The sequence below is a fragment of the Ischnura elegans genome, chromosome X (assembly GCF_921293095.1).
Source record: "Ischnura elegans chromosome X, ioIscEleg1.1, whole genome shotgun sequence".
NCBI lineage: Eukaryota > Metazoa > Arthropoda > Insecta > Odonata > Coenagrionidae > Ischnura > Ischnura elegans.
In genome coordinates this window covers 117308253-117332528 of record NC_060259.1, presented here as the reverse complement: position 1 = coordinate 117332528, position 24276 = coordinate 117308253, and the positions used below count along the sequence as shown (strand labels likewise).

Below are 24276 nucleotides of genomic sequence, written 5' to 3'. Positions count from 1 at the left end.
GAATTATATCGATGCTCTGCAGCTGTGGCTGGATTGGCTACGGGTGTCATTAGGTAGGGCCTGCAAGGATAGGCACTGTCTCCCAAAAGATAACCACTACCTAACTCTTTAGCTTCCAATTGAGCACGAATAAAGGAAGAATTGAAAACTGTACTATCGTGCGTGGACCCAGGCCATCGGGAAACAATATCGATAATTTTTAGGTCTGCATCACAAACAACCTGCACGTTGATGGAGAAATAGCCTTTTCTATTGCGGAACAGTTCTGCATTATCTCCCCCTGGAGACTGAATTGGTATGTGAGTGCCATCGATGCAACCAATCACAGTAGGAAACCCAGCAACATTAAAAAGCTTTGTTTTCATATTTACGAAATTTTCATTTTTAAGGGAAACAAATGTACTTTGGACGGAGGAGGGCCAATTGATGTGTTAATTTCTTAATAATCCGGCAAACTGTTGATTTATGAACTCTAAATGTATCTCCTACAACTATTTGAAAGGTTCCTGTAGCAAAAAATCTTAGGGCAATGAGTAATTGATTGAGAGGTGTGATGGACTTGCTTCTTCTAGTCAGTGGCTTTAAATTATTTTCAATTTTTTGTAGAACGTCCATAACCAAATTCTTATTTAATCTGAATCTTTCACAAAATTCTTCATCATTGTAGAGGTGGAATGGATTTTGTCGCTCCCTTATGACTCTCATTTTTGGTACAACTCTCATTATATCAAGTACTTCTTCATCAGAGGATGTTGAGGACGCTTCACTCTCCTCCATTCTATGAAATTATAAGATAATTAGGAAGTGAATACTCCAATAAAATTCAATGCATGGTAGCATAAAAACATGTTACCATATACTATTTTATGAACACAGGTCACAATATCTAGGTGCTAAAACAGCTTAAATTCAAATTTTAAATTAAATAATGCTTATATTCAAATATTTTCGAATGTCTATCTTCAATGAGAAAAAACTTTGACTTTTCCATTAGTGTTAAATTATCTAGTTGAAGAAACTTGTTCATTTTTTCTGATCCAATTTGTGTAGTATCCATGACTCAAAAATTTCTAGTAATACCCCAGTAGTCTACCACATTAGGCCGATGTTGGACCAAGCTGGCAATGCTGGCTTTCAATGGCCATGGAATGCCAATGAAAGCCCATAATGACCCAATATTGGCTACCCCTTGTAACCCCACATTGGCTACCCCACGAAACACAATATGGGCTACCCCATCTGGTTACATTGGTTTCCCCATGAAACTCAACATTGGCTCCCCATTACATCTATGATGATAAATCACTGAGTTCATTATAATATATTACGTCTCAGCACTTATGGTTCCATGATAGCTTTCCTACTTACATATTCATAGCCCACTTATTTGAGGCTATGTATGTAAAGTTATACTTAAAGACTCTTACACCGTTGCACAATAATAGGGATAACAATAGTTAACGGTGTTTTTATGGCTATGGAAATGTTTTAATTTTTTTAAAATCAGCATTACAAGCTATGAGGGAAAATATTTGTAAATGAAATCCTGTAACTGGGGTGACATGTTCCGACCAGAAAATTCATGAAGCATATCCATAAACTATCAAGAGGCAATAACATGGTTTATTACTGATATTCACTTCAAAATTGAAATTATAAAAAGTTATCACAATATTTACTCTTAAAAATATTCAGAAAATACACAGGCATAAGCAAAATTGCAGCAGATGTAGCTACAACTCAAAAGAATGAATAATAATGTCCTCATAGTAGTACACCAACTTCTATGCACACTTTTTTCCCTTCAATCATAAATGCTAAATGCAAGATATAATTGTGTGATCATCTTTTGAAGATTTTGAAAAAGTGCTGATAAATTCTAAGGAACATTACAAACCTGTTGGATAAATGTGATTTTACCAATCATCATGAGTATTTTTAAATATGTTTGACTTTTCTTTTAAGGAAGATAAAAACAGAATGCACAACAATTCGGCATGGTGTGGGAAAATACCTCTCAACACTACTATAACTCATGCAGAAAATCAATTATTCAATAATAATTGCTATTTTCTGAAGAGAATTAGTTCCATGCATTGGTATATTACACTAAATTGAAAGTGAAATGCTGATTTAAGGACCTCGAACATATGTGATCATTTCATCAATGGATAGTATGAAACAAGGTTACTTTCTAATTATGTAATGATCACAGGAGCTATAGAAATCAAATGAATTCCAATTTGCTGAAAATCACTAAATTCACCTTCAGTACACTGTCCTCACGGGTTCTCTAACAGCAGAATTATTGTAGCTGCTCCATCAAACACATATGAATTTATTACTATTGAAGACACTTCAAATAAGTACATGATTGCTTAGATCTTAGCACTTGCCACTGCCCAAACAAAATACTTTATTATTATGTAGCTGAGACAGACAATTACTGTTGGGACTAAATGTTGTAACATTTCATGCCAATTGTAACGTTTTTTACAGGTTAATCACTCTTTCACGATTTTTATATTAATTCCATACTCTTATGTTGTAAACTTTATCGGTCAAAAAAGAATTTGAGACAAACCAAATTTCAATAATAAAGGAAGTTTTCAGTGTTGTCCTCAATGCTTCTATCAAAGTTAAGTAATCCCTCAATTACACACAGCTATCAAACAATTCTGCTCCAGGAACATTCTGAAATACACTTTTTCAAGTTTACTCGAGATGACCCGGATAATTAATGTTCAATGTTCGTAAAATAAACATACGACAACTTTCATACCACAAAGTTTACACTCCGACTGAATTTAACTATTTGCCCTCCTTCATAGTAAAACTTACAGTCGATAAAGTGAACATAAAACACTGCGACGATCTCAAGGATATGTAATATCAATACAATTAGAAGATGAGTGACATCATAATCTTTAAAATCTAAAAATGATGGAATACTAGCTAAATACTGCAAGCTTGCCTTGCCCATACCTGGTAACTGACGAAGTACAATACAAATAACTCAATTTCACAGGATGAATTTACAATTCAGGACACAGATTACCCCTGTTAATTTAAATTAAAGGAAAATAATATCCCTTCAGATGTGTCACGGACGACAAAGACGACAAATAACAGGCGATGCTCGTTCTTGCGTTCTTGCACACGTCGATTATCTTTTTTTCATAGCGCGGCAGATTCAAGTGTTATATTGCAAGTAACGAGAAGTTCTCACAGTATTTATTTCAAATTGTACGCCACACGCCGTCTATTATGACAAAACTCATTCAAAAGCAAACAAAACTGCAATATAATGATAGTTAGAGGTTTTATGAGCATGGTAAAAATCAGTTTCTCTTGCTAAATTCTACTCTTACCTCAGAAATCATCCAACCAGCTGATTAGTCGTCCGCCATTTTCAAGAGTTATGGAACTCATAACTATTTAACCCCGCTCATTCGGCCCGATAAGTTATGGAACGGTTTATAGGACTCATAAAGTTATTGAACGTTCCTGCAACGCAAATTGTTTGGTTGCTTTGGCTTATGAGTCCCATAACTTTATTGAATACATATGTATCGTTCCTGCAACCGGCCCTATGCCACCATATGGGCGATTCCTACGAATCTGTGAGGCAAATTTAACGAAAACTACAAAAATTTCTACTGATTTATGTCAAGACAAAATAATCTTTAGAGAGACAAAATAAACTCTAAAGTGAAAAAAATGCTCTAAAATCTCATATCCATTCGAGATTTTTTACTAAATAGGGTGGTTTCCTATTATTTTTTATTGCCTAAATCGAAAGATTATTACTCCTGGAGTACGTATTTCACATACATGTCATTACAAGTAATACATGAAATTATATATTCAATGAATGATTTATTGCAGTAAAAACGTTATTTCTATTTTCATGCATTTTGTGTAACCATTCTAAAATGGTGATATTGTTTGGTGATACGGTAATTTGATATATTTTCGATGAAGGAAAAACTATAAAAAAAACGCCAAAATAGTAGTATTCAGTCTTTCAATTAGTACAAATATCTCCATCATTATGATTCATAAATTTGTAGTTCATCCATGAAATTGAGTGTTCAGTGAAGAATTTACTGTAGCTAAAAAATTATTTCTACTTTAATGCGTTTCGTTTAATCAATCCAAAATGGCGTCTGTGAGACGCCGCGCGACCAATAGCGTTCCCAAATGTGACCCGACTGACTGACGGAGGGATTGAAGCCTAAGGGCCGTATCCAGAAACTATGCTTCAGCTTGTAGCGGCGCGCACCGCTGAATGCTGTATCCAGAAACCTCACTACTCCAAAACGCTCCAAATGGGTGGGGGTAGTGCTGCCACATTTATTTTGGGCTGGATTGATGACGTAGACGAATTTAGCGACATTTTGAGTCCCTACTATGCGGGCTTTGAGAGGAACTAAGGGCGACAATTGAATAACGAATATCGCAACGCGACTTTGTTTGTAAGCAAAATGGAAACGGGTTGGAAGAAGAATCTCGGCGTAAGAGAAGATTTTGATTTTAAAACTAATTATTGATAGGAAAGTTGTATTGGAGTGCAAGAAAACCAATGCTGTGAGTCTTTCTTTAAAGGCTATGGCATGGAAGAAGGTGGAGGTTGAATTTAATCGGCGCGATGGCGTAACGAAGGTAAGCACATTAGTAGGCCATGATTTGTGAAATTTCAGCGGAGAATCTTTTGTCTTGTTCTTAAAATCTGAATGGAAATTATTGATATAATTTCTCTTTTTTAGTGGTGTTCGTGGAAATAAGGTGTCTTAGGAGATGCGGTATCTCACACGGAATTTATTCTCGGTTCCATGGGATTTTCTTGGTTCTTCAAGTTTCTTCTGTGAATCTGGTTCCGTTCATTGTGTGAAAAGTGTCCCTTTAAATCGGCAAAGTTATCATTGAGAACCAGCTGGTACATGCTGATAAATCTTCGTGTTCAGAAATCTCGCGACGTGTACCAAGTGTCTCGACTAGTGTCGATCGCCGGCCGATGCCCCAGACCCCGCACCCCGAAAATGCACCAATCTGGGCGGAAAAGAGTAACCTCATAAAGTTTTGTTCAGGACACCCTAGTTTCGGTGCTGACTTTATTGATCATTTTTTAAATAAAATGTTTTCATCTGTTACAATTATTGTTGACAATGCGAAATGAAAGGAAAGTGAGCATTTTTTTTAAATAGTGCCGTTATTAAGTTGTACGGGTCGTCGCTGCCGATGTTTCGCACTAATTACTGACTTCTTATGTCCGCAATGTATGTGTAATTTGATTTGTGAAGTTACAGTTAGTGTATTCGCTCCCGATTTTCTTCGTGTGAACATTTCCTGGACAATTTTATTTGCAATTTGTGTTAATTAGATTTGTGAAGTAACAGTACGTGTCGTGTTGATGTTGATTTTCTTCGTGAGTACTTTTTTTGGACAAGTGTTCTTGTAAAGTGTGATCATTTTATTTGTTGAATTGAAAGTGAGTTTTACGACGTTAATAAATACAAGTTTGTGAACTCAGTAATTCTTGTGGTGGTATTTATTGCTGAATAATCCTTGGTGTCACTTGCGCAATTCGTCATTGTGGTTGACAAATATACTCGTACAACTGTCGATTGCATTGGTATAGTTGGATATTTTAGACTTTGAGGTAATATAATAGATACATGTATTGTATTGCAACGTCCAAAGATTTACGTGACATTCATTATGAGATGAATATCATGTGCTATTGTAAACGGACTGCGAAGCAATATGCCATTTCCATCGACCCATCCCTTAAACTTTAACTCATCATTTTTGTGACGGCATAAATCATTATAGGTAAGTTTTCACGTAATTGAACATGGTTTTCAATGGCTCGGAACTGACATTACTTAAACTAGCAGTAACTGAGTATGGACGAGGCTGACTGGAAGACGGCTTTGTTGCTCTGAGTATTTTACGCAAATTTTGGATGTCAGAGGCACAAAGCTGGTGATTGCAACTTTATTTGGGCACTTATATATAATATTAGTGGTTTTCAAGGAAAGCCACGGTATATACCAAAGTTATTAGCTATTAGAATGGCAAAGTCGACGAGGTTTCAGCATAGTTGCGTTGACAATGGTTATTTTTCGTAAAAAAGTATTTCAAAAGCATCAAGGCGAGACATTAATATGTTCCTAATTTATTTTTCTTTAATTATAAATGGTTTTCAAGGCATGACAGGGCCCGTTTAGAAGTTAATTGCAATGAAAACGGTGAATCCTAAGAGGTTTCATCTCGGTATTGTTGACAGTATTTATTGGTAGTTAAATTAGGTAAAATATTTACTCATTAGGATAAAAGATGGTTATTGAAGCATTCTTACTATATTTTTAAGTAATAATAAATAATTATCATGAGCTTATAGCCCTTTAAACATCAATAATTATTAATTATAAATGCGAGATGATAAGCAGACGAAACCCGGCGGCCATATTACTTGTAGCGAGTAGCATGCCATGGACCTCACTAGACTTTTGCAGCGGTGAGCGTAGCGGTGCTCGGCCGCTACAGCGGCTCCGTCATCATCTGATGACGTATCTAGCAGTAGTGATGTTTCTGGATACGGGCCTAAACAAGTGCTTTAAAAAGGGAATTAAGCAAGGTCTGGAGCTTATAATCCCTGAAAAAGCTAGCAGGACCCTAAAAAAAGGACGGAGCTCAAACGATTCTAGAATCGCAAACCGAGGGCACGGAATCACATAAATGTCTACGCTAAACGGAGTCAGAACCTCATATAAACTCAATCTACCTTTTTTTTTCAAAAACTTTTTTTCGTTCGACTAATCGACTTCTTCATACTTAGCCTTCGAAACGTCGGTGCTGATAAACCCTTTGACCCGGCTGGAAACCCGAGAACTCTTCCTCCAGTCTATTCGCCGGGAAAACCTTAGATCCTTCATGAATACAGTAACTTTGTATTTTCCACACTTCTTTAAATATTCCACATAAAGACAATTATTTTTTAAATGTTTTTAATCCAATAACTATGCCAATAAAAATGGATAATTCCGACATTTCTTTTAGGATTGTTCTTATACTATGTAATTGACGATCGTGAATCATCCTACACTTCGCAAACGGGCAGAAACTTCAGGATTAGAATGAAACATCCCTATAAATGAACGTATCACATAGCAGTGGTACTTTCAATCTTAGTGCAATGTGCAACGGCCATGGCTGACACCGAGAGTCTTATTGACGAGGCATTTTAAGAAAACATTCCGGAATAACGGGCACGAATAAAAAAATATACCAATTGAAAACGGATCATAAAAGGATATTTAGATATTTCCTCTCGTATAATGCCTTTATCATATACAAATGATAATTAAGAATCCATTCACATCTGAAAAATTGGTGGAAACTTCAAGATTAGTGCGAAAAATCCACAGAAAAAAAACCTTAGAGAAGCACAAGAGAGCGATCCGACTGGGGCAATCAACAAAGTCCGAGGTAGCCGAACACGCAGCGCTTGGCCACATCATCGACCTCAAGGAAGTCAAAATCCTCGCCAAAGTTAAAGGTTTTAAACAGACACTCGTCAGAAAAGCCATTGAAATATCCAAATAAGATAAGAATAATTTCAACAGAGACACCGGCATTAAAATTAGCCGTACTTGGCAACCTATAATAAGAAAAAACAAGCAGCAATCCACTCCTCCAACCTCCGGCTCGCCTCCCCCACCACCTGACGCAGATAACTGTATAAAAGATCCTTAATTCCCATCTCTTCAGAGTCCCTTGAAATAGCGACCAGCATCGGTCGGGAAATGTTGGGACCACCAATGATTTGACGCGGCGACATAGCCCAAAAGTTTTTAATCATAATATCATTGGGGCTTAAGTTCTGTTCCTGACTTAATTCCACCTCGTACAGCAACTTGAGAACTTTGACGCGCCACCACTTTAAAACTATCAGGCCGATCTTAATGAATCTTTGCTTAGGCATTAACTAACTCAAAAAGTTTTTTATAAACACCATTTGTAGTTGCTAGGTGATAAGGAAAGTTCTATTCCCGACACTTTAAGGCTATCCTCGTATAGTGGGCACAGTATTAAGGCCGCTTTACACGGGGAATGGAATTGCGCATGTGAGAACTACGTTAATTTCTAAAATGGCGTGGAATTGAGCGAAAGCATGACCAAAATTAGAACAGGAGCTATTTCGCCATATCACGTCCACGCATTCTCGCATATTTTCTACCAATTCACCGCTTTGCACGACGCAATATTTACTGCGCCTTCGTACACACGTCAGATTGTGCAATCACGTGTCCCGTGTAAAACGGCTTTTATGTTTGCCACCCTCTCTCCTAGCTTTAAGTATCTGAGAGGAAACTGTCGTGGTATTTTATGGGTTCCTTGGGGCTGGCGTGAGAGCGTTCGAAGATCGCGTCTGGAGTTAAGGGAGGATTTTTCAGGGTCAGCCAGATACTTGTTTACAGGGTTCGGTCAGCTGGTCAGACGTCATAATTTTGGCAGATGTCCACCAAAGTCAAGTTGGCATTAAAATGTCCAATCCAGGGGCGGTCTGGCCAAGTCGGCTGATCGGCGATCACCGAGGGCCCCGAGCTTAGGGGACCTCCACAACGCACGCGTCTAAGTATCGTGAAGTGTACCGATATTAAAAATGATGATACAAAAAAAAAAGAATAAGATTCTTAACACCAAAATGTTTTGTAATTATAAAGTTCTGTGTTTTCATTAGTAGCTATGTTTACAACACACTAATAAAAAGAGAGAAAATGTCATTTAAAAAATAAATGAAGATGTTGGAAGATTAAAGAGAACCTGACGCTTATTTGAAAGGGCTGTTGGAAAAGTTTATTTAGACATTTTTATATTTCTTGGAAAAAATTCTTTAAATATTTTAAAAAGTCATAATACATTATTACAGTTAAAAATATGTGAAATGGTATATTTCAATTCCATTTGCCTAGCTGTCTTTTGTCTAACGCATCTAGAATAGCGTCAAAATACTCTTTCCAGAATTGTAATTTCTAAAATTTTTCGGGGGGTCGGCATGATGAGGAGGGCCCAACCGTGACACCCAACCGTGGGCCCTCAATCACCCCAGACCACCCCTGTTTCAACCAGGGGTTTAGCTTAATGGGCCACCAGTACGCTGGACAAATATTGCAGTTGCACTCCCTAGGAAACTTATCCCGCGAGTATCGTTCGCAAAGGTCTCTTTTAACGCCACCCACTACAGCCTCCTGGTCCAGATTGTGATAAAAATACTCTAAAATTGTGTGCTCGCCGAACAATGTCCAAGGTGCAGTCGGAGGTTCTGCTATGCTCCTGCCAGGGTTAAATAAATATCTCCCATAGCCAACGCTAGAGTTGCTACTCCTTAGTGCTGGAACCCTGTCAACGAGACTTCGGCCTAGCCTATAGGATGAAAGATCAATCTACGTTTTGTTCTTTCATTCGGGACATATCAACAGTTAGTTTTTTTCTTTTTATTACAACGGGGCGAGACCTGTCCTCACTTATCCAAACCAAACTTCAGCTTGAATCGCTGAATAAGTGAAGTACTTGGTAGGGATAATAGTGTCTCCCTAAAAAAGCACAGGATTCGGTTAGACTGAGTGCTCTGCTACTAACGGATAGTCACACTACGTGGTGAACTCTATCTTCACCTATCCAAACAAACCTTCAGGTTGAACCACTGATAAGTTAAGGTATTTGGCAGGGATAGTAGTGGCCCACTAAAAAAGGGATAGTATTGGACTAGGCCGAGCGCTCTGCCATCAAATCGAACGGTTTCCCGTTCAAATCCTGGGCGAGACATCCCAGAAAAAAACAAATGTTGCGAGGTGGCCGAGGGGGGATTTTTTTTGAACCACTCGAGATAATATCGAGCGAGAAGAACACCAAGCAAGGGGTCTGAACTGTGGCCTATGAGATATTTTAGGGTTTTAAAAAATGAGCTGAGTATTGCCAGATTACTTTTTCCTCGCCGTGAATAACCTCCATATGATAGAGAAATGAGCGGAGCAGAAGCGACTCCACGGGATAATAATCTGGTGGCCTCCCCTTACCTTTGACATCGCATTACTACAGCTGCTAAAATGAATGTCATCACGCCCGTACTGAAATATGTGTCGCTGTACCGATCAGGATAATCTCCACACTAACACATACAAGGAAGAGCTGCTGGCCACTACCCTGGCAAATGAGGGGCGTAATTGTTGGCAATTGGTAATTAATGAAATTAAAATTCACTAACTCATGATTAACTTTGTGGTATTCCATTATAATTTTTCTTTGATATTACACAATTCCTTTCCCTTGGGCAACAACCTTGTCGCGGTGGAAAGGTTTGCGCGTTCCTATGACCCTAAGAGCTGCACTGGCGGGATTAATTCTAAATTATTCCCGGTAGGGCCACCCATTCCAGATAGGTCGAAGGGTAGGAGCCAGACCAAAGGTGGTCCACGTGATGGTGTCACGTAAAAAACACTGTTGGAATGGAAGTGGGAAACCCTACCAACTATCTCTTCCCTGTAAACATGGAGTACAACCAAATGAGCCTTGGAATCTCATCGCCCGGGACCCGTCCGCAAAGGGCGGGTGTCGGGCACGGCAGCGAGGTCGGCAAGGTCATCGGGGTCACCAACGTGCGAAATCCTTGCAGAGACTTATCATCATCATCATCAGCTGAAGCAGCAATGAAGAAGGAAGAAAAGAAGACCAAGAAGATGGAAAAGAAGAAGTCGGCTATTAATGAAGGGACGTGGAATGTAAGGACTATGATGAGGGCGGGGAAGTTAGAAAATATCAAAAGGGAAATGGATAAAGGGAGGATAGATATCTTAGGATTATGCGAGGTGAGGTGGAAGGATGGCGGGGACTATTGGAGTGATGGGTATAGGGTTATATATAGTGGAGGGGAAGAGAGTCAGCGAGGGGTAGCTTTAGTACTAAACGGGAAGATGGGTAAGCGTGTGGTAGGTATAGACCAGATAAGCGATAGGATTCTGGTGGTAGAAATTGAGGCGCGGCCCACCCACCTTGTGGTGGTCCAAGTTTACATGCCCACTAGCAATCATAGGGAAGAAGAAGTAGATGAGTTGTATGAACAGCTCGAGGAAATAATTAGAGACACACCGGGTAAGAAAAATCTGGTAGTGATGGGGGACTGGAATGCCTCAGTGGGGGAAGGGAGGGATGGGCACGAAATAGGAGTTTTTGGTCTAGAAATGCGAAACGACAGGGGAGAGAAAGCAGCAGAGTTTTGTAGGAGAAACAAATTATTCATCACAAACACGTGGTTCAATCATCATAAAGGGCGAAGGTACAAGTGGAAAAGTCCAGGGTATGTGGGGAGATATCAAATAGACTACATTATGGTAAGACAGAGGTTTAGGAATAGTGTGAAAAACTCGCGCAGCTTCCCCGCAGCGGATGCGGATTCGGACCACAATCTAGTGCTCATGAAATGCAACGTAAGATTCAAAAGACTTATGAAAGTTAGGAAGGCGAAGAAATGGAACGTAGAAGCCCTGAAGGGGAGTATGAGGAGAGAATATCAGGAACTAGTGGACATTAGTATGCGGGAGATTGAAGGTACTAAGACTGTTGAGGAAAGATGGGATAATATTAAAACGGGAATAGTCAAAGCGGCGGAGAAGTCAATTGGTTATGTTGACAGTAGAAGGATAAAGAAGCCGTGGATAATGGAGAACATGATAAGGGAAATGGAGGAGAGGAGGAAGTGGAAGAACGTGGACACAGAACAGGGAAAAAGAATGTATAGGGAACTGAATAATCGATTACGACGTGAAACTAAGAGGGCAAGGGAGGCTTGGTGGAAAAGACAGTGTGAGGAAATAGAAAAGTTCCCGAAGGATGGAGAAATAGGCGCGTTGTACGCCAAAGTTAAGTCGCTATCGGGCGGCAAAAGAGGACAAGCCATGTCTAAATTAAGGCTAAAGATGGGAGGATGCTAACCGAGCAAGAAGAGGTACAGAGTAGATGGAAGGAATACGTGGAGGACCTGTATGACGGAAGAAACTGGCCGGAGAGATTGAGTTTAGAGGATGAAAGTGCGGTGGAGGAGGATAATCTTGGGCCGGGGATATTAGATTCGGAAATAGAGAGAGCACTTCGTGATATGAAGGCTAGGAAATCAGTAGGCGTGGACAATATCCCGTGTGAGCTTCTGAAGAATCTAGGCAAGGAAGGTAAGAAAAGGTTTTTCGAACTAGTGCGCAGGATCTATGACGAGGGATGCTGGCCGAAAGATTTCGTGAAGACGGTTTTAATTCCGCTTCCGAAAAAGAAGAAAGCTGTGGAATGCGGAGATTATAGGACTATCAGCTTAATATCGCACGCGGCGAAAGTGGTGCTGAGGATATTGAACAGACGAATGGAGGCGAGGGCAAACGAGTATTTGGGCGAAGATCAATTTGGTTTCAGAAAGGGGAAATCAACTCGTGATGCAATAGCAATAATGAGGTCCCTCGTGGAGAGGAACCTAGAATACGACCAGGACGTATATGCATGTTTCGTGGATTTTGAAAAAGCGTTTGATAGGGTGAACTGGGTAAAGTTAATGGATATTCTCAAGAGAATAGGTGTAGATTGGAGGGATAGACGACTGATTCGTAATCTTTATATGGCCCAGACTGCGCAAGTGAGGGTAGCGGACGGAGAATCTGGGTGGGCAAGCATTGGCCGGGGTGTGAGGCAAGGCTGTCCTCTATCGCCGCTGCTCTTTAACGTGTACGCTGAAGAGATGGTAAGGGAAGCGTGGGATGAGTTAGAAGTTGGGATAAAAGTGGGAGGAATGATGTTCAAATCAGTGAGATTCGCGGATGATCAGGCGCTGATTAGCCAGTCAGCAAGGGGGCTTCAGGCTCTAGTGGATGCGTTATACGAGCGTTGCGAGGAATATGGGATGAGGATTAATCACAAGAAAACTAAGGTAATGCGGTTTTGTAAAGCATCACGAGCGAGGAATGTGAGACTCAAGATGAAGGTGGGTGGTGAAAAACTTGAGCAGGTTGAGCATTTCAACTATTTAGGCAGTACGGTAGAGGAAAATGGATACAGTAGTAAGGACATCAGGAAGAGAATTGCATTAGCGAAGGAGGCGTTCATGAACAGGAAGGAGCTTCTAAGAGGATCGTTATGTAAGAGTTTAAAGAAAAGGTTAGTGAAGAGTTTGATCTGGAGTGTAGCTCTCTACGGTGCGGAAACGTGGACACTGAGGAAAGAAGACGAGAGAAGATTGGAGGCATTCGAGATGTGGGTATGGAGGAGAATGGAGAGGGTGAAATGGACGGAGAGGAAAAGGAACGACGAAGTGCTGGATATGGTGGGTGAGGAGAGGCAGCTTTTGGATGAGATACGGAGGAGACAGAAGGTATTTATGGAGTTAGTGCTTAGTGGTGAGGGGATGTTGAAAATGGTGCTAGAGGCTTGAATATTAGGGAAACGAGGGAGGGGAAGGAGAAGAATAGGATTTTTAGATAGATTGTAAGAGAGTAGGCCTTACTGTGAGTTAAAGAAGGCAGTGCTGGAAGGAAAGGGAGGCTCCCAGATCACTTCTTGCGTACTCCATGGAAACCTACCTTAATCGGTAGAATACTATAATAAATAAAATAAAATTACACAATTACTTACACCACTTCTTTTACAGAGCGCGACCCGGGTTTCGATGCATTATCATCATCATATAATAATAATGATAATCTGTGTAATTATAATTTATCTGATCTTAATAATTTGCGCCTGAAGATGATGATAATTCTTCGAAAACCGGGTCGTGCTATGTAAAAGAAGTGGTATAAGTAATTGTGTAATATCCAAGAAAATTGGTAATTAACGAACAAAGTATATGAAACGGGTAAACAATGCGAAAGAGAATGAACACGTTGGTGTGAAAAGATTAGCTGATAGGAGAATTAAGTGGAGATCTACGTCAAATCAATCTTAGGATTGCTCACCAGTGATGATGATGATAATAGGAATAACCTCGACCGATTTGCACAAATTCCAATAGGAGACTTGCGGAATTATTCCGATCGGCTGTCACACGAGCAGATAATTCCGAGTTCTTACGAGCACGATTGTACTTCGTTGTACCAGCAAATTTTCATTCTGAAGAATAGATTAGTCCTCGTAATGATTCGTCGAAATGGAAAATTCCAAACGCAAAAAATCCTGGTCGCAAACACTCCACTTGGAACAAAAATCAAACGGAACAACTCCCATCAGCGTCTAACACTCACCCTTCCTCAAGGAAAGGAAATGGCCGCCTCAACCCTGGTAATGTGAATTTGTGAAATTCTAGCACATTAGGGCTACTGAAGGGTGAGCTCTGCACACAACGATCTTAACCGGCCTTCTGGTTGAAATTGCAAGGAAGAGAAGTTTTAAGCATGAAATCCGATCGTGGAAATATGAATTCCTGTACTTAACTAAACAGTCTAATAATTAATGTTATTACACCTTCATGGAGGAAAATCTTATTCAAGAAAAGGTGAATCAAGGAAATGTCCCAGTCAAGTGTCAAAGACCAGCGGGAATAGCTTCGCTCGGACTCGATTATCCCCGGTTCTCATAAGCAAAGGAGAGGAAGAATAGTGACAGGAAATATGGCCGGAGAAAACCGAGGTCAGAGTCACGAATAATATTCATAAATTATGTATTACAACGCAATGAATAAAAAAGTAGTCATATTACTTACATTACGCCATCTGCTCAGATATAGAACAGCGTGAACGTACCAAGAATATTGCAATACGGAATTTTCCACTCGGTCAATAAATGTGCCGTCATTCACCGCGCATCAACATTTCTAGTTAAAGCGCCCTTTACATTTATTTGAAAAGTCATTGAGGCCAGCCATTTTTTGTTAATTATTGCGTTGCCTTCACCACGAATACATATTACAGAAGAGGATCCTCAAGTCGGCCTCTTAATAAGTTGTCGCCCACCGCGCATTTAAATGGGTTTACGAAAGTCGCCACTCGCGTCGCTGATGTACAAATTGATCCGAGTATCACGGGGAGAGGATCTAACGATTTGATCGTTGGATCCTTCTTCCTCATAGAAGGGTCCTCCTATATCGTTAGAAAATCAATTGCGTAAGCTTGGTTTCGCTGTTAGTAGGACCCGCACGCCTTTGTGACGGTGCGGGATTCCTCGTCCCTTCCCCTCCTTCCCTATGCCCTCCCAGGTGCGTCGTCGGACCTAGCTAAAGCTAGCGCTTACAAGAATGCTTGTTAGAATCCCTGCCCCAGGAGTGTAACCGGCGAGCCCGCCCTGGAGTCTCGTTTCCACTATCACGGGGAGATATGGTATAATTAGGGCTTTTAACAGAAATTTATTAAAATGATGATGTGATCTATCAAACTGATAACTTTTCAACGATATTCCTCACTATTCTAAATATTGTATGGTACCTTTTCGGATTAAAAGAATTTGGAAATTCATGCACCTTTCGCTTAGTAAAGGATGAGCTCTGCCCACGCCGATCTAAACCAACCATATAGTTGAAACACTAAGCAAGAGAGTTTTAGAGTGAATTCCGGTCGTGGAGCAATGAGCATGGATTCCTCTATCGATTCCCCTTGCATAACACCATTGAGAAAACCGCGGGTCGATTCAAGGAAAGGGAATCAAGGGAAAGGTCCTTGTCACGTGACAAAGACCACCGCGGGAATAGCTTGGCTCGGTGTCGTTGCGCCCCAGCTCTCATAAGCAAGGGAGAGAAACAGCAGCGACGCGTCATGAGACCGGAGAAAACCAAGGACAGAGTGCCGAATGTCACTTATAAATTACAAATTACAACGTCCGAGGGATACAATATCATGTAACTTCCGCGACGGCCTCAACTGAGAGTGTGTACGTACCAAGAATATCACAATAGCGGATTCTCAAGTCGAGTAAATAAATGTGCTGCCAGTCACCGCGCATAAAGTGAGTTTAAGTAAGTCGCCATTAGCCTCGCTGACGGCATAACGATACGTATTTCAAATGGAAATACGATAAAATTAGGGCAATAAACCGAAATTTATATCCTTGATAATGTGATCTACTGAATTACTTTACAATTAATTTAATTAAATCACAAAAGTTTTTAAAAGTCTTTCAAATTAATAAACTTTCAGTAAATTACCTCTTCATAGTAAACATTGCCTAGTATCCATTTGGAGTAAGTAAATAGTTGTCACTCACAACTGCACCGTGGACATTTTTGAATACTAATAAAAACACGTTCTAAATTGCAAATGAATATCCAATGGGCCAGACTGGGACCACCTCTAATTAGTCCCTTTGCATTAGTGATGAGCGATATATCCAAGAACCCTACATAAGTCCGATTGTCTTCGTGCGCTCCGATCGTCATCTGCCCAAAATTCGTGTCGCAAGTTAATATGGTTCCTAATTCCGCCGATGGCAGCGCTGACCATTACTTGTAGGCAGCCTCATCGCCATTTTGCCGTTACCTCTCATGGGAGATAAGCGAGCGTCTCTTCTAAAATCGAAGATTACTCAGGAGGAAATGGGTGTACGTAATTATTGGTAGCCAGGATTCTTTTGCGGAAATTCATCTGCGAAGGGGAATAATAAACGTCAGGGTGTGAAGATCAGGAGGTTGTTTAAAGACAAAGTAAGTACACGTGAGTCATTGTCGTCCGCCATTGCGGTTGCATGAAAATTTGAAGTCATTTTGCTCCTAATTTTGTGCGTTAATTCTCATTATTCTCATTATTTTAATAAATATCGAAATTTAAAAGGCTATTACGATACTTTTTCAGATGGAGTCCGAGCTTGAGAATTGGATGAAGGCTATTCCAAGGAAGGATTGCGCTTTAGCACTTACCGTGTTTGAAAATGTGTTTTTGAGTGTATGGCCTACACTTTTGCCCTGAAGATATCACATTATTAATTATGTAGGCGTATAATTATTTTAATTTGTGATTAGTAGTGACAGCATTGATTTTATTGTGTTGGTGTGTATCTTTTAGCGTAGCTTGTTTACATCGATTGCTTTAGTGTTCGCTACGAATCTACGACTTCCGCAGAAGTTTTTATGTTGTAAGAAAACATTTCTGTGGCTTGAAATCACATGTGGAAGGATTGAAAGGTCATTCGTAGAGAAAAAATGATTGAGTGTTGTGATTGTGAATTCGTGTGATACAATTCTCTGCTGATTATAATTTGTGTTTTTAGAAACGATTATTGAAGTGTAAATGTTTGCCTTTTGATATTATTCGTATGTTACTTCAACCACCTTTGCGACGATAAGACTCTGAATTACTGAATAGACTGGATCAGGGTAAAATTGTGATATATCGCTGCAAGTATGAAGACTTTGCCTTGTTCTAGTGCAATGTATGCAGTTTCAAGATGAGTAATTCATTAAATTTCTTTTTGTCTCGGTCAATCATTCTGTTTATTGCCCCTTTATTCCGTTGGAATGGAAGGTACGTATTCGGTGATCTTAAAATGAAGAAAATATTTTTTAAAGTCGTGTTAGGTGTTCGGTTAGTACCTATGGTGAAAGAAATAGTATTGCTTGATACAAAATCCGTGCGCACCGATATCGGCATCAGTGAGGGTGAGAGTGTTGTATTTTCCATGGGCGATGCTGTCTGTGTACGTGAAAGAATGCCCTCAAAGGTATTTTTTAGTACAATGACGGTAAGAAAGTTTAAGGTTTGTGCGTTTTAATTCTATATTCTGCTGGTCACAGCATTTCTTGAAGTTACGTAGAAAGTGAACTGAATACATGAAAGTTTTTCGATAACGATGCATCGATCTTGCATAGCAGAGTAGTTGTTTAAGTATACTTTGATTTCAGAACCATTTACTTATTCAACCGTGGATACCTATGGTCCGAGTATACCTCTTTTTTAATGAGTGATATCGGAGCAATTTGTTTCAATCGTGAAATGAAGGAATAAATATAAATTCGTAATGTATTCATATGACGTAGTGTAATGTGAGTGTAAAATTAGCAATTAGTAAAGTTAATCACTGCTCCCACAGCATAAAAATTATATTTCGAGGGTTAAATCAATCATTTACTGTACATACCTAAAATTTGAGCGCTTCCATGTCTGTATAGCGTCCGAGATAATAGTTTAAATTCATCAGCTTGTACCGAAAAATTGTAAACAAAGATCTGCCATGTTTCAAATGTGTCGGTAGGCTGCACTTTCACCTGAGCTTTTCTCGAAATAGTCTGTCAAGGTATCATTGCGAAGAGACTTGCATGCTGCAAATTTCTTGTATATTCATTCATTTATCGATTTCCTTCCATGATTATTTCGTGCACCTGAGGTTCATTGGCGGATTTTCGACATTTTCAGACAGTTAAAAAAGTTTCTTGTTGATGGCACCGGTGGGAATATAATTTCACTTAGCTGTACTATCACAGGCATCTGGGTTTATTCCATCCCATCAAATACAGATATGACTATTATCTAACTCATCCTATGAGAAAAATTGGTAAAACTCATCATTGTTCGCCGTAATTTGGTAAAACTAAATTGAGAAATAACATTGTTTCCCTAGTGTAACGTCTGCTAACTGCCTCGCACGCGGTAGGCGGCGCCACAGTGGCCAAAGTAGGAACTTGAATTACTTGCGCCGCCATTGATAACATATTTCAGATAGGACATTACCGTATTTATGTAGGGTTCTTGGATATATCGCTAACTGTGATCGAATCACCATTACTGAAAAGTAGCAGTCACTGTCGGTGATTCAATATTCGAAATCACAGTGATCGGTGATTCAATCACTGGATTCGGTGAAGATAGCTCTGGCTGCTACCAAGTGATATGCGATATATCGCCACCTGTGATTGAAGAGAAGTAGCCGATCACTGCCGGTGACTAAACCACCAAATACTTGAAATCACTGCGACTGTGAATACGGTGAAGTTAGCTTCGGCGGCTACCATGATGCTACCAACAGTAAAATAAGGATTTCTTATTCCTCTTTTATGATACACAAGACATTATGTGCGAAATATACAGCTAAAGCTTTGAATAAGGATGGTTTGATTATAAATATGTATAAAATATGATTGCACCTCATCAATTCTTTTACCACATCAAATTTACTTAATTATTGTAATATAAACTCGGAATCAGAACTATAACCTCAAAAAAATATTTTTCCTAATTTCACAATTTTCTATAAGTTTATTTGTTCCTATTGAGAAGAGCTCATTCCTTGGAATTGGACAAAGTAGCAAGAAAGGCAGCGCCACAAATCACCGATGACTTTTAAGAGCTATTCACCTCGGTGATCGCAATCACAGCTAAGAATCACCGTTACTGATGAGTAGCAGTCACGGGTAACGAAGTGATCCGAAAATCACAGTTCCGCTCATCACTACCTTGCATTCGCTCCAGCTCTCATAAGCAAGGGAGAGGCACAGCAGCGACGCGTTATGCGGCCGGAGAAAACCAAGGACAGACTCACCGTGCGGAGACCGCAATGGATGGAAAAATAAATATGAACCCGTCGAGGGGGAGGTGCGAGGGAGACGCCGAATTGAAATTCTCCAGGCGAAATGGGAGAAAGTGGGCGAGGAGGTAATGGAAAGGAAAGGCCAAAAGCAGAGCAAGAGTATTCGAGGCATAACAGGCGCTGCACGAGGAAATCCGCGGGAACAAAAACAATCGACCAAAAACCCCCAGCGACACCGGCAGTGCATTGGGCACACAAAGACAGGAGGGAAGTCACCAATGATAATATGATGGGCAAACGTATCATCGGCTAGACCGCAATCGTTTTATCTTTGCGGCTGAACTGGCGTGGCTAAATTAAGCAGAGCAGAGGCGCGGGAAAGTTTCTCGACACGTGACTTCCTCTCTGCCAATCAGCAGAGAGCAGGCGTGACCCAGTGCTTCGGAAATTCAGTCTCTTGTCAGACCTTTGTCTACATCTACATAATACCCCGTAAGCCGCCTAAAAGGCGTGTGGCAGGGGGTATGCTTATTAAAGTCCTTTATGTTTCGGGGGAAAAACGAATTCCCATATCTATCCGTTCGGCAAAACATGTCTTATTTTATCGAATCTATCGGACCTGGAAATTTAGTGTGGCTCTAATATTATGTTCTCTGTGTCTCTCTTAAAGGTATCTATTCTCAATTTTTCAAGCAATCTAGCCTCCGAGTCTCCAACGGCTCTCAGCCTAATTTGCTTAGCTTCTGGGTAACACTGTCGCGTTAACCGTTTTAACATCGTGAATCTGTTCGTGGAGCAGAGTTGCCAAACCTAACGCGTTCTCCTTTTATTTCTTTAAGCATGCATTTCACCAACGGCACTGCATTCTGCGTGTTAGTTGACAATGTCATGGGATTCTGTGTAGGGATTATCTTTAAAACATTCCAAATGAGTAGGTATATTGTCTCGGAGCCGGTCCAAAAATACTTTTAGACAGCCATAACTCACACGTTTTCAGTGACAAACTGGGGCGACTATGTACATTTGCCAACGTTAAGTTCGCTCTAATTCTTTCCCACGGTGTTACCGCTTGTCTACTAGCGAGCTCACCAAGAGTGCCCGGTATCCTCAAAAAGTCATCCGAAACATAAAGTGAACAGATTATAGTCTAATCCAGAGGAGAACGATGCGGACACAAAAAGTCGCCGATGCCACTGAAGATAATGTAGTGAATCTACCAGAATATAGTAGACATTTATCAGTGGCGTAGCTAGGAATTTCGTTCGGGGGCTGTCCAAAACCAAGGGGGAAATTTTGATAAACAGGGTACCACGTAATGGGTTCTAAACTAATTTAATAATATTATTTATTAGAACAATACCCCTAAGAGCACAAATTTTACATAAGTGGTGAGCTAATTACATACATAATGCATATTCATTACAAGTGAAAATACATATAAACATAAATCAATAGCATATTACAGTAGATAATGCAGTTTCGGTTATCAAGTTGAATTTAATCGAAGCATAAAAATGTAAATATGTCATTTTATGAAGTATTTTTAACATGATAATAAATATAAAAAATTGAAATTTGCTGACATTTTGTCATTAATAACATTTAATGAATAATAAACCAAAAAATATTTAAGAAAAAACGTGATTCGAAGTGATGATGACAATTTAAACACTTTTCATAATCGAAAAAACTCATTTTTTAAAATAAATATTTCATAAATTCGTGATTTTGCAATATTTTGCTATCTTTTATGAAGGAAAATGATGTTTTTATTAGTGATGGGTCGATTCCAAAATTTTATCGATTCTGACCTCGATTCCGATTCTGACATTTCGATTCCGATTCTACCGATACCGATTCCATCGATTCTGATGCCATAGGCTCCAAGAAAAATATCACTTAATTCCAGGCAACAAGAAAACCACTTTAAAAAATATTACTCTGTGAAAGAGTCAGTTGACGAAAGCATCTTTCATATCATTACTATGTAATTAAAATATAATAGCTAAATTTCAATTATAAAAAAAATTTCAAATAGTCTCATTTCAAAAAAAAAAAATTTATAATAAAAAAAATTCAAAAATAGGTATTACTTTAGAATATTGGCACTCATAATATGTCGCCATTATACGAGGGTTGTACCAAAAGTAAGGTTCCCATATTTTTTACAAATAGAAAAAAAATTAATTGTTATAAGTTTTTATATCGTTGAAAAGCTTATACTTTTGCCTATTTTTCAATGTAGTCTCCATTTTTTTCGAGATACTTTTGAAGACGGTGCTCTAGCTTTTGTATCCCTAAGTTATAGTAGTCTCCCGCCAACCCGTTGAGGAAGCGTGTAACCTCCGTCTGGACTTCATCGTCGCTCTTGAAGCGTTTGCCGCCTAAGTGTTCCTTTAGCTTGGGGAAGAGGTGATAATCGCTAGGGGCTAAGTCCGGGCTGTACGGGGGATGGGGCATAACAGTCAACCCGAATTTATCCAAAAGTTCCTGAGTTTGACGAGCGGCGTGTGGTCGAGCGTTGTCATGCAGAAGCACTACTCCCTCCGTCAGTCGTCCACTTCGGCGATTCTGGATAGCTCGCCGGAGTTTAGTCAATGATTCACAATATCTTTTGGAGTTTATTGTCGTCCCCGGTTGCATGAAATCGATGAGGAGTACCCCCTTTCGTATGTATATCCAAACTAGCTTATCATGGAATCAGGTCTTGTGAGGGTTTCTTCTAATAATATCCCGAAGGTGGATGCTTCAATGATTGACCGTGCTGATTATGTTGGACTATACCTACATGCCTTGGCACGAAGTTTTAATGTTGAACTGGAGCATTTTTGTTGTCTTGCCTCATTCATAATAAAGAGATATGGACGGGAAACCTCATCGGAAATTAGGTCTAACTTAAGTGAATTAAGTAAGATTGTTTACAGTAGGTAATTGGCCAAAAGTTTGTTAGCACGATTCGAAGGTTTACGGAAGTAAAAGTGCCGGCAGGTAGATAACTATCGATATTTGTATTATTGTCATTTCAAATACCGATCATATTTTAATTTATCTATTTAACTATTTTCTATTCTATTATTATTTAACCTACTGACTCGCGAAAAATAATTTTTCATATTCAGTTACGGCCCGTGGTGACTGGATGAATATCCATAGTTAACTATTAAATTGCCGTTACTGAGCTGGGTTCTTCTTCTTCTGGGCTATTTAAGGTTTTAAACGTAAGCACAAATAACTGAAGTTACATTTTGGTCCAGTTTAAGCAGTAATCTGATCTTAATTTCTTTAAAAAAACGCACTTTTAGTCGACGTATTTGTTCTTTCGTAGAATTAATGTATTCAAAAGCAGAGTTCTGATTATCTCAATGTTTCTACAAGTTATTTTCAGGTCGCTAACATAGATATGTCAGTCATATGTACATTTGCTTGGTTGAGGTTTATGAATAGCATTTGTGAGGCATATCTAAAAATTGGTTATTGAAAACTTGGTCCGGATGAATGACGGAAATCTCTCGGGCGGGAAATCAAAAGTTTGATAGTTAGATCAGACGATTACTTTTCATTCATTCGGTTTCAATATGCTTCTCGAAGCATTTGTTAGCAGAATTTTTAATTGGTTCATTTTATATTTCTTCACAGGATAAGTTTATTGGTTTTCAAGGTAAAAGTGTCTTGTTATGACCGGTTATGACTATCCATTAAGCGAGGAATCCCTGCGCGCGGTGCATTTCCAAAAAGTAGTCCCGACTTGTGATACGTAATAATGAGCTTATTTCACATCCGATTTGGAAAATATTAGCATCACTGTGTTTGGAATTAAATTAAAAACATTTTGAATATCGAAACTATCACTTTTTATCGAAAATTAATTTTCCGTTTTTTAGTTAGTAGTACGGGTACAGTTACTAAGTTAGTTACTAATAAGTGACTTAGTTTTCACGAATTAAGTCGTACTATTTTCAAGGGTCATCACTGTTTAAGCGTCTCTTAATTTTAATGTCACTATAAATCTGCAAACGAACGCAAATGCGAGAACCGCGGAGTAAGAAATACGATTAGGTAGTTCGAGGTAGAAAAGTTGATAAAGAGTCTTGTCGCCAGTGTAACCGAGAAACAAATGAATTAAAAGATGTAGATGATGGCATGTACACACTTTAAATCTAGTTCGTAAGGCATTCCATTGCTTCTTTCCAAACTCAGTATACGCTGTAGAGGGGCTCACCCTAAAGAACAAGGAATGCCTGAGAACACGTCGAACAAAATGACGTCACAGCCTTGAGAATATGGCCGACTAGTGTTTCAGCGAATCATTAATTTTACAAATTTTAATAATTAATATCTCGCTTAAAAAGTACCTCTCTATTCTCAGTTTCGGAATTTAGCCTAATTGAGGCGTAAATTCTTTTTTAAGATCACATCCCAAAAATGTGCACATACTCTATTCTCAAGCAGAAAAACCAATTATTCTACATGCTCAGCCAGCAGGTTTTGACGTCTCCATGTAACAGCATTACTGCCTGCAGAAAATTGCCTTTTGCTACACATGTGTGTTATTGGGCAAGTACTTTCCCACCAAAATTACAAGATTTCGGAGACTTTGGAATTTTTATTAAAAATTATATCAACGATTTTTTTAGATCTTGAATCTTCATGGAATTCAAGTGGACGAAGCGAACAACTATAGAACTAAACTTTAGTTTTGTAGAGCCAAATAAAATGCTATACTTCTCACGTCATTTAATCAACCTTAAAATCTCTTGCTTTTTTTAAGTTCAAGAAAGAAACTAAACACTA

General features: G+C 39.2%; 1 long non-coding RNA gene across 2 annotated transcripts in view; it reads right to left on the bottom strand.

Annotated features, from left to right (window-relative positions):
- LOC124171080 overlaps nucleotides 1-24276 on the bottom strand; it is a 336864-nt gene that overhangs the window by 164439 nt on the left and 148149 nt on the right. The gene's annotated exons all lie outside the window — the stretch shown is intronic.